Source organism: Dromiciops gliroides, chromosome 3 (assembly GCF_019393635.1).
Source record: "Dromiciops gliroides isolate mDroGli1 chromosome 3, mDroGli1.pri, whole genome shotgun sequence".
In the NCBI taxonomy this organism is placed as follows: domain Eukaryota; kingdom Metazoa; phylum Chordata; class Mammalia; order Microbiotheria; family Microbiotheriidae; genus Dromiciops; species Dromiciops gliroides.
This window is the reverse complement of record NC_057863.1, coordinates 632,644,066-632,650,456: the sequence shown is the minus strand read 5'-3', so window position 1 is coordinate 632,650,456 and position 6,391 is coordinate 632,644,066. Positions and strand designations below refer to the sequence as shown.

The following is a 6,391-nucleotide window of genomic DNA, read 5'->3' as shown; positions in this document are numbered from 1 at the left end:
TTCTTGTACAAAATTGTTTGCATATTGTTTTCCTCATTAGACTGGGGATTCCTTGAGAGAAGGGACTGTCTTTTTGCCAATCTTTGTATTCCCAGTACTTAGCACAGGTCCTGGTACATGCTATGTGCTTAAGATTTGTTTATTGATTCACTGACCAATTGTCTTTTTGAGCCTCATCACAGCCCTGTGAGTAAGGTAGTAGAACAATTGTTTTGTCTATTTTATATAGGAAGAAATAGAGTTGACATGACTTGCCCAAAGTGACACTATTAGTAAATGTGAGTGGCAGGATGTAAAGCCAGGTCTTCCTGCCTCCAAGTCTAGCATTCTGCCCATTATGCCAGACTATAGAAGATGAGGCAGAACTTTCTAGGAATGTGAAATGGTATTTAAAAAAAAAAGCAGGAGGATATATGAAGTATTCAGGAGATAGAGAGTTGTCTAGATCATTTGCAACACATAGGGGTGCTTCATATGGGATAAGGCTAGAAAGATGGTGCCATGTTATGAATAGTCTAGATAGGAGGTAAATGAGTTTGAACTTCGATAGGTAATAGGGAGCCACTGAAGATCTTTGAGCAGAGGAGGGGCAGGATAAAAACAATATATAAGAAAAATCACACTGGTAGGGTGTGAAATATGGCTTGGAGAGAAGAAGAGGGCTATTGTTAGCTCATTGTTATCATTATGTAAGGAGGCTATTGTAGTCATCCAAGTGGGTGGTGATGAGTGCTTGTGTTGGGGAGGTGGTAGTGGGAGTAGGGAAGAAGGGACACATGGGAGCAATGTCACATGGGTAGATTCTTACAGGGCAGGGTTCCAAATGAGTCTGCTTCCTTTTTAGGCACACCTGCTCATCTTGTGTTTGGGTAGTTTTCCAAGTACCATGTGTACTCAATTGCTGCTTGTTCCTATCAGACCTCCTTTGGGGTTTTCTGATTTGGCAAGGGTCCAAATATCATGTACACACATCAGAGACCCAGCTCAAATGACAGCAGATTCAGTGTACACTAAATTAAATATTGTAGTATCTAAAATAGCCAGCAAAACAAAGGAAAAAATCCCTCCTTCCAGAGGATCAAAAGGAACTTTGCAGAAAAGGTATTACTTTGGTGCATTAACCCAACTAGGAGTACAATGGAATAAGCACAATCCCATAGATATTGTAGAAGTTTATGACTCACTTCATTTCCTCTACAGGAGGGCTATGAGGTCCCCTTGCTGGATTGGGTCTTCAAGCAAATGATACAAGGATGACATTAAAGAGTGTATTCTCGATTTTTTTTTTTCCAGGGCGGCCTCAGCCATGGTGGACGGGCAGGTCCTGGTGATCAACGGGCGAGGTCAACTCCTGGGCCACTTGGTGGCCATCATGGCCAAACAAGTCCTCCTGGGGCGGAAGATGGTCGTGGTTTGCTGTGAAGGCATCAACGTCCAGGAAACTTCTACCGGAACAAGCTGAAATACCTGGCCTTCCTCTGAAAGCGAATGAACACAAACCCTTCAAGAGGCCCTTATCACTTCAGAGCCCCGAGCCACATTTTCTAGAGGACTGTTAGAGGGATACTTCCCCACAAGACCAAGCTCGGTCAGGCTGCCTTGGAACACCTTAAGGTGTTCCATGGCATCCCCCCACCCTATAACAAGCGGAAACGCATGGTTGTCCCAGCTGCTCTCAAAGTTGTCAGTCTGAAGCCAACTAGAAAGTTTGCTTATCTGGGGTGCCTGGCCCACGAGGTTGGCTGGAAGTATCAGGCAGTGACTGCTACTTTGGAAGAGAAGAGGAAGGAGAAAGCTAGGATCCATTATTGAAAGAAAATAAGCTCATGAAACTATGCAAGCAAGCTGAGAAGAATGTGGAAGGCAAAATACACAAATACACAAAGGTGCTGAAGAAACACGGGCTGCTGGTGTAAGTCCAAATAAAGTCTATCCTCTACAGCAAAAAATAAATAAACAAACAAACAAACAAACAAACAAATAAATAAATAAATAAATAAATAAAATTTTTAAAAAGAGTGTATTCTCAGGCAAGTATAGGGCAGCCTAGAAGATCAGTACCTTCCAATATTTAAATTCCATGGTTTTGTGGATTCCATTTCTTCTCTTTCCTTATCATCATCTGGCCAAATACTACTCTTCCTGCTTGCACTACTGCCCTGCTTGCATTCAAATTTTACCATATAACCCTTTAAATTTTCATAGCATCCATTCTTACTGCTATTACAGCAATTATTTGGTTATATTAATAGTGTCTGGATGGTACTCTCATTTTACAGATGAGGAAACAGAGGCAAACAAGGTGAAATGACTTGCCCAGGGTCACACAGCTAGGAAGTATGTGAGGCCAGATTTGAACTAAGATCTTCCTGATTCCAGGCCTGGTGCTTTATCCACTGTACCACCTAGCTGCCCCAGCTACGCCATGTTCTATACCATGATTAGACTTCAGAAGAGCATAATACACTGTATTCTAATTACTTACAGGTTTCATTTCTCCACTACCGAACTGTTAGCTCATTGAAGACATGGATCCATACCTTATTTGTCTTTGTGTTTCACCACAGAGTCTAACATAGTGTTTCATGCACAGGAAGTAGTTAACAAAGCTCTATTGAACTAAATGAAGGAATGAATGACCTTGTGATTTTTAATAGGGTACACACTCTGCCCCAATTTTCTGAATATTAGATATTAAATTACAATTTCATATTTTCTAATAAAAATTATGAAATACCTACTGTGTATAGAGCACATTTCTGAAGGAGCTAAAACCCAAACCTTTTGATTTCAAGAAAAGTTGCCTCATGAACCCCCATAGAGAAAGGGACTAAATAGAGGACCCACTCAGGGTAGACTTGATAATAATCCTTGTGAGGAAATTAGGAATGGTTTCCTCTCAATAAGAATATAATAGTCACCATTCAAATTATACTCCTCCAGAACTGTTTTAGGACAAAGGTCTCAGATCCCCTCCTTCCCCTTCGGCAAACAAAATCATATGGTTCTAGGCACCCTGAACTGGTCTGAATTAGGTCTGCTCCTGACCTATGTCCATATAAGGAAATATTAAAAAATTGTCTTTGTATCACCTCCCCCATTGGCTATGAACCCAAAGAATAATTATGGAAATTAGGGTTGGGAATACTGCTTTCCAATTAGCTAGTTTTTGCAAGTAGATTGTAACCCTTGATTAATCAACCAGTGATGAAAAAGGGGAGGTTCCATTCATGCTATGGTCTAGGGGATAAAACAGGGTCTTTGAGCCTCCATTCTTTGCACCCACCAGCTGGGTTGCCCATTCCTGCAAGAATGACATTCGTGTTCTTCTTTCTTAGAAATAGGGATATAGGGGCAGCTAGGTGGCGCAGTGGATAGAGCACCGGCCCTGGATTCAGGAGTACCTGAGTTCAAATCCGGCCTCAGACACTTAACACTTACTAGCTGTGTGACCTTGGGAAAGTCACTTAACCCCAATTGCCTCACTAAACAAACAAACAAAAAAAGAAATAGGGATATATTGGAAAGAGAAATGAGGGACTACCTAAGTTCGCATTCCCATTTTGAAACTTTCATTGATGTCACTACACCTTTGTTAATTCTCAGTTTCCTCATCAATAAAATGGGGTTAATAATGTTTATGATATCTATTTGGGAGCTTCCAATGAAGAAGGGGCTTCATAAGCCATAAAGAATTATAGAAATGGGAATTGTTCTTTTCAAAGAATAATTTTAGACAGTGGTAAACTTGCATGTTTAGCCAAAAACAATGGCTAGTGCAGACTTGAATTTAATGTTGTCTTCTATGCCCTGGGCACTTTCTGCTAGCCTTCAGTCACGTGATGAGTAGCTCAGCAATGGGAAACAGCTCTTTTTACTCACCAACACAAGTGGCCATACTAGTGGAACAATAGATGTACCCTGCCTCCTACCTGTCCCCAGGGGCATACTTTCAAGGTTAAGCCCCGTCTGGCCCCAGGGGTGCCCTGGGGTGGCCACAGATGCACAAGCCAGTTGCTTGCCTGTTCTCAGGAAAGAGTGGTCTCTTTATCCATCCATCCAATGATATAACACAGGCAATCCCTGTTACCGGAAGATGCCAATTGCTCTTTTTGTTGTTAACGAGCAAGTTTTCTGATGGGTAGTGGAAGCATTGAGTGTTTCGTCCATGTATTACAACTGTTGCATGAGTCACTCGGGTTGCTTACAAAGTGAGCCTGTAGTTTTGCCTATTTCTCAAAGTGCCATTTAAACTACAGCATCTTGATGCACTCAGCTGGGGTTTGCAGCTGTGGATTAAGGTCACCTGTGGAACAGCTCAGTGAAGGCCCAGATGCCACAATGGGGGATATTACCAACCTGTCTCACTCATTGATTGCAGTAGAGAAAAGTAATTGAATCATGCCACACCCTACCAACCAACTCCTTGGGTCTGTATGTTCATTCTGGAAAACAATAACAATGCTAATGGACACCCTCCATTCCCTGCAAAATGCAAGCTTAATCTTATAAATAAACTGTCTTCTTAAAGAGTGATTTATTTTTTTGGGAGAAAAATTACAACAAGATGGTGGATAATTTGGGCTTTGGATCAGATTTTAAAATAGCCAACTCTAAAAGGAACATGAAACACATGAAGAAAAATAGGAATATCATAAATGGGATCCTAGACATCCCACCCCTCAGCCATTGCATCTTATAGATCTGAGGTATATCAGGCAAAGAGAAGTTACATTACTTCCCAGGATCACTCAGGTAGCAAGACCTGAAATGTGATTTGAACTCACATCTTCCTGGATCTAAATCCAATCATCTGTCTATCACTCTACTGCCTGTTGGAAGGGCAGCTAGGTGCATCAGTGGATAGAGTATTGGCACTGGATTTAGGAGGACTTGAGTTCAAATCCTCTCTCAGACACTTGACACTATCTGTGTGACCCTGCTCAAGTCACTTAACCCCAGTTGCCTCAAACATCTGGGCCCATCTCCAGTTGTGCTGATGTATATATCTCTTCCAGAGCCATCTGGAAGAGAGAGTGATGATTTAGCACAGCCCTCCCTCACTTAAATCCAATTCACTTCAGGTCAATTCATATCACCTCCTGATATCATAGTCATCTTCAAGGAGGACAAACAACAACAGCAAGTAACTGTTGAGATGAAGGAAAGAGGGCCTCTCCTGAAGAGCTAACCTGGGGGTACTACGAGGAAAGGGGGCCAGATTAGGTGGCAAGGACTCATCTCTATTGCTTATTTTTCCCTTTTTGATGAAGATGGTTTGATTGAGGTGGGAGGAACTAAGGAATTGAGTCTGTAGGTGGATTAAAACATCTAGTATTTATATAGCACTTTAAGGTTGGCAAAGTACAGTGCTTAATTAACAGTATGGCCATAAGCCCTTTTCATGCTAAGAAAGTTCTTTGTTCTATAGAGGTAACTGTTTGCAGAGTTGCTTTTGGATTTCAGATCCAGATGTCCCCCCACCTTTATTTTTGCATCTCTGTTTCATAATAATAACTGGCAGTCATATAACCTTTTAAGGTTTAGAAAGTGCTGTTATCTACATTATCTCATTTGTGTCTCACAATCACCATGTGAATCGGGAACTACAGTTATTATTATACTTATTTTCTAGAAGAAACTGAGGCTCAGGAACTAAAGTGATTTATCACAGCTTGTTGGAGGCAGGGTTGGTGGCTTGGACCCAGATCTCTCTAGGCTTACATTTTCTACTACAACAGACTGGGATTCAAGGTGGGTAGAGGGATTTCATTGGCTTCTTATATTTTCTGGTTACTTGTTATTTATAACACATACTTGCTATTTCCCAAAGCAGCCACTGCCCCCGGCATGTGAATAAAGGGTATTCTAGCCAGCTAGGGACTTGCCTTAAATTTGGATTTGAGATCTTGCAGCCCATTTATGTGTTCTGCCTATACAGGTGTGGGGCCAACCAACTACTTGAACCATTCTCACTGCCCCGTAGTGCCCGAGTAAATGGCAACGTGTAACAATGCTAATCCTTCTTGGTAAGAGAGAATAAATAATCATGAGGTGATCACCTATTACCTGGCATTATAATAGTCTCAAAGATCTCTGTGAACAGCCTGGAGACTTGGAGCTGTGTATTTGCAGAAAAAGAGTGGAGGTGAAAGAAATTGAGACAATGAACTTATCCAAGGTTGTACAAAGCATCAGAGGGTGGAACGAGAACTCAGCAAACCTGCCACTGGAGGTTTTGCTGTGTATGTCATTTCTTTCTCAACAAAAGGACTATCATTCCCAGCCACACCTCTCTCTCTCTCTCTCTCTCTCTCTCTCTCTCTCTCTCTCTCTCTCTCTCTCTCTCTCACTGATATGTGAGCAAAGGCTAGTTAATGCTTCGGGGTAA

At 41.7% G+C, this 6,391-nt stretch overlaps 1 pseudogene; it reads left to right on the top strand.

Moving 5' to 3' along the window:
- The first annotated feature begins 1,113 nt into the window (after window positions 1-1,113).
- On the top strand, window positions 1,114-1,916 carry LOC122750937 (annotated as a pseudogene).
- The last annotated feature ends 4,475 nt before the right edge of the window (window positions 1,917-6,391 follow it).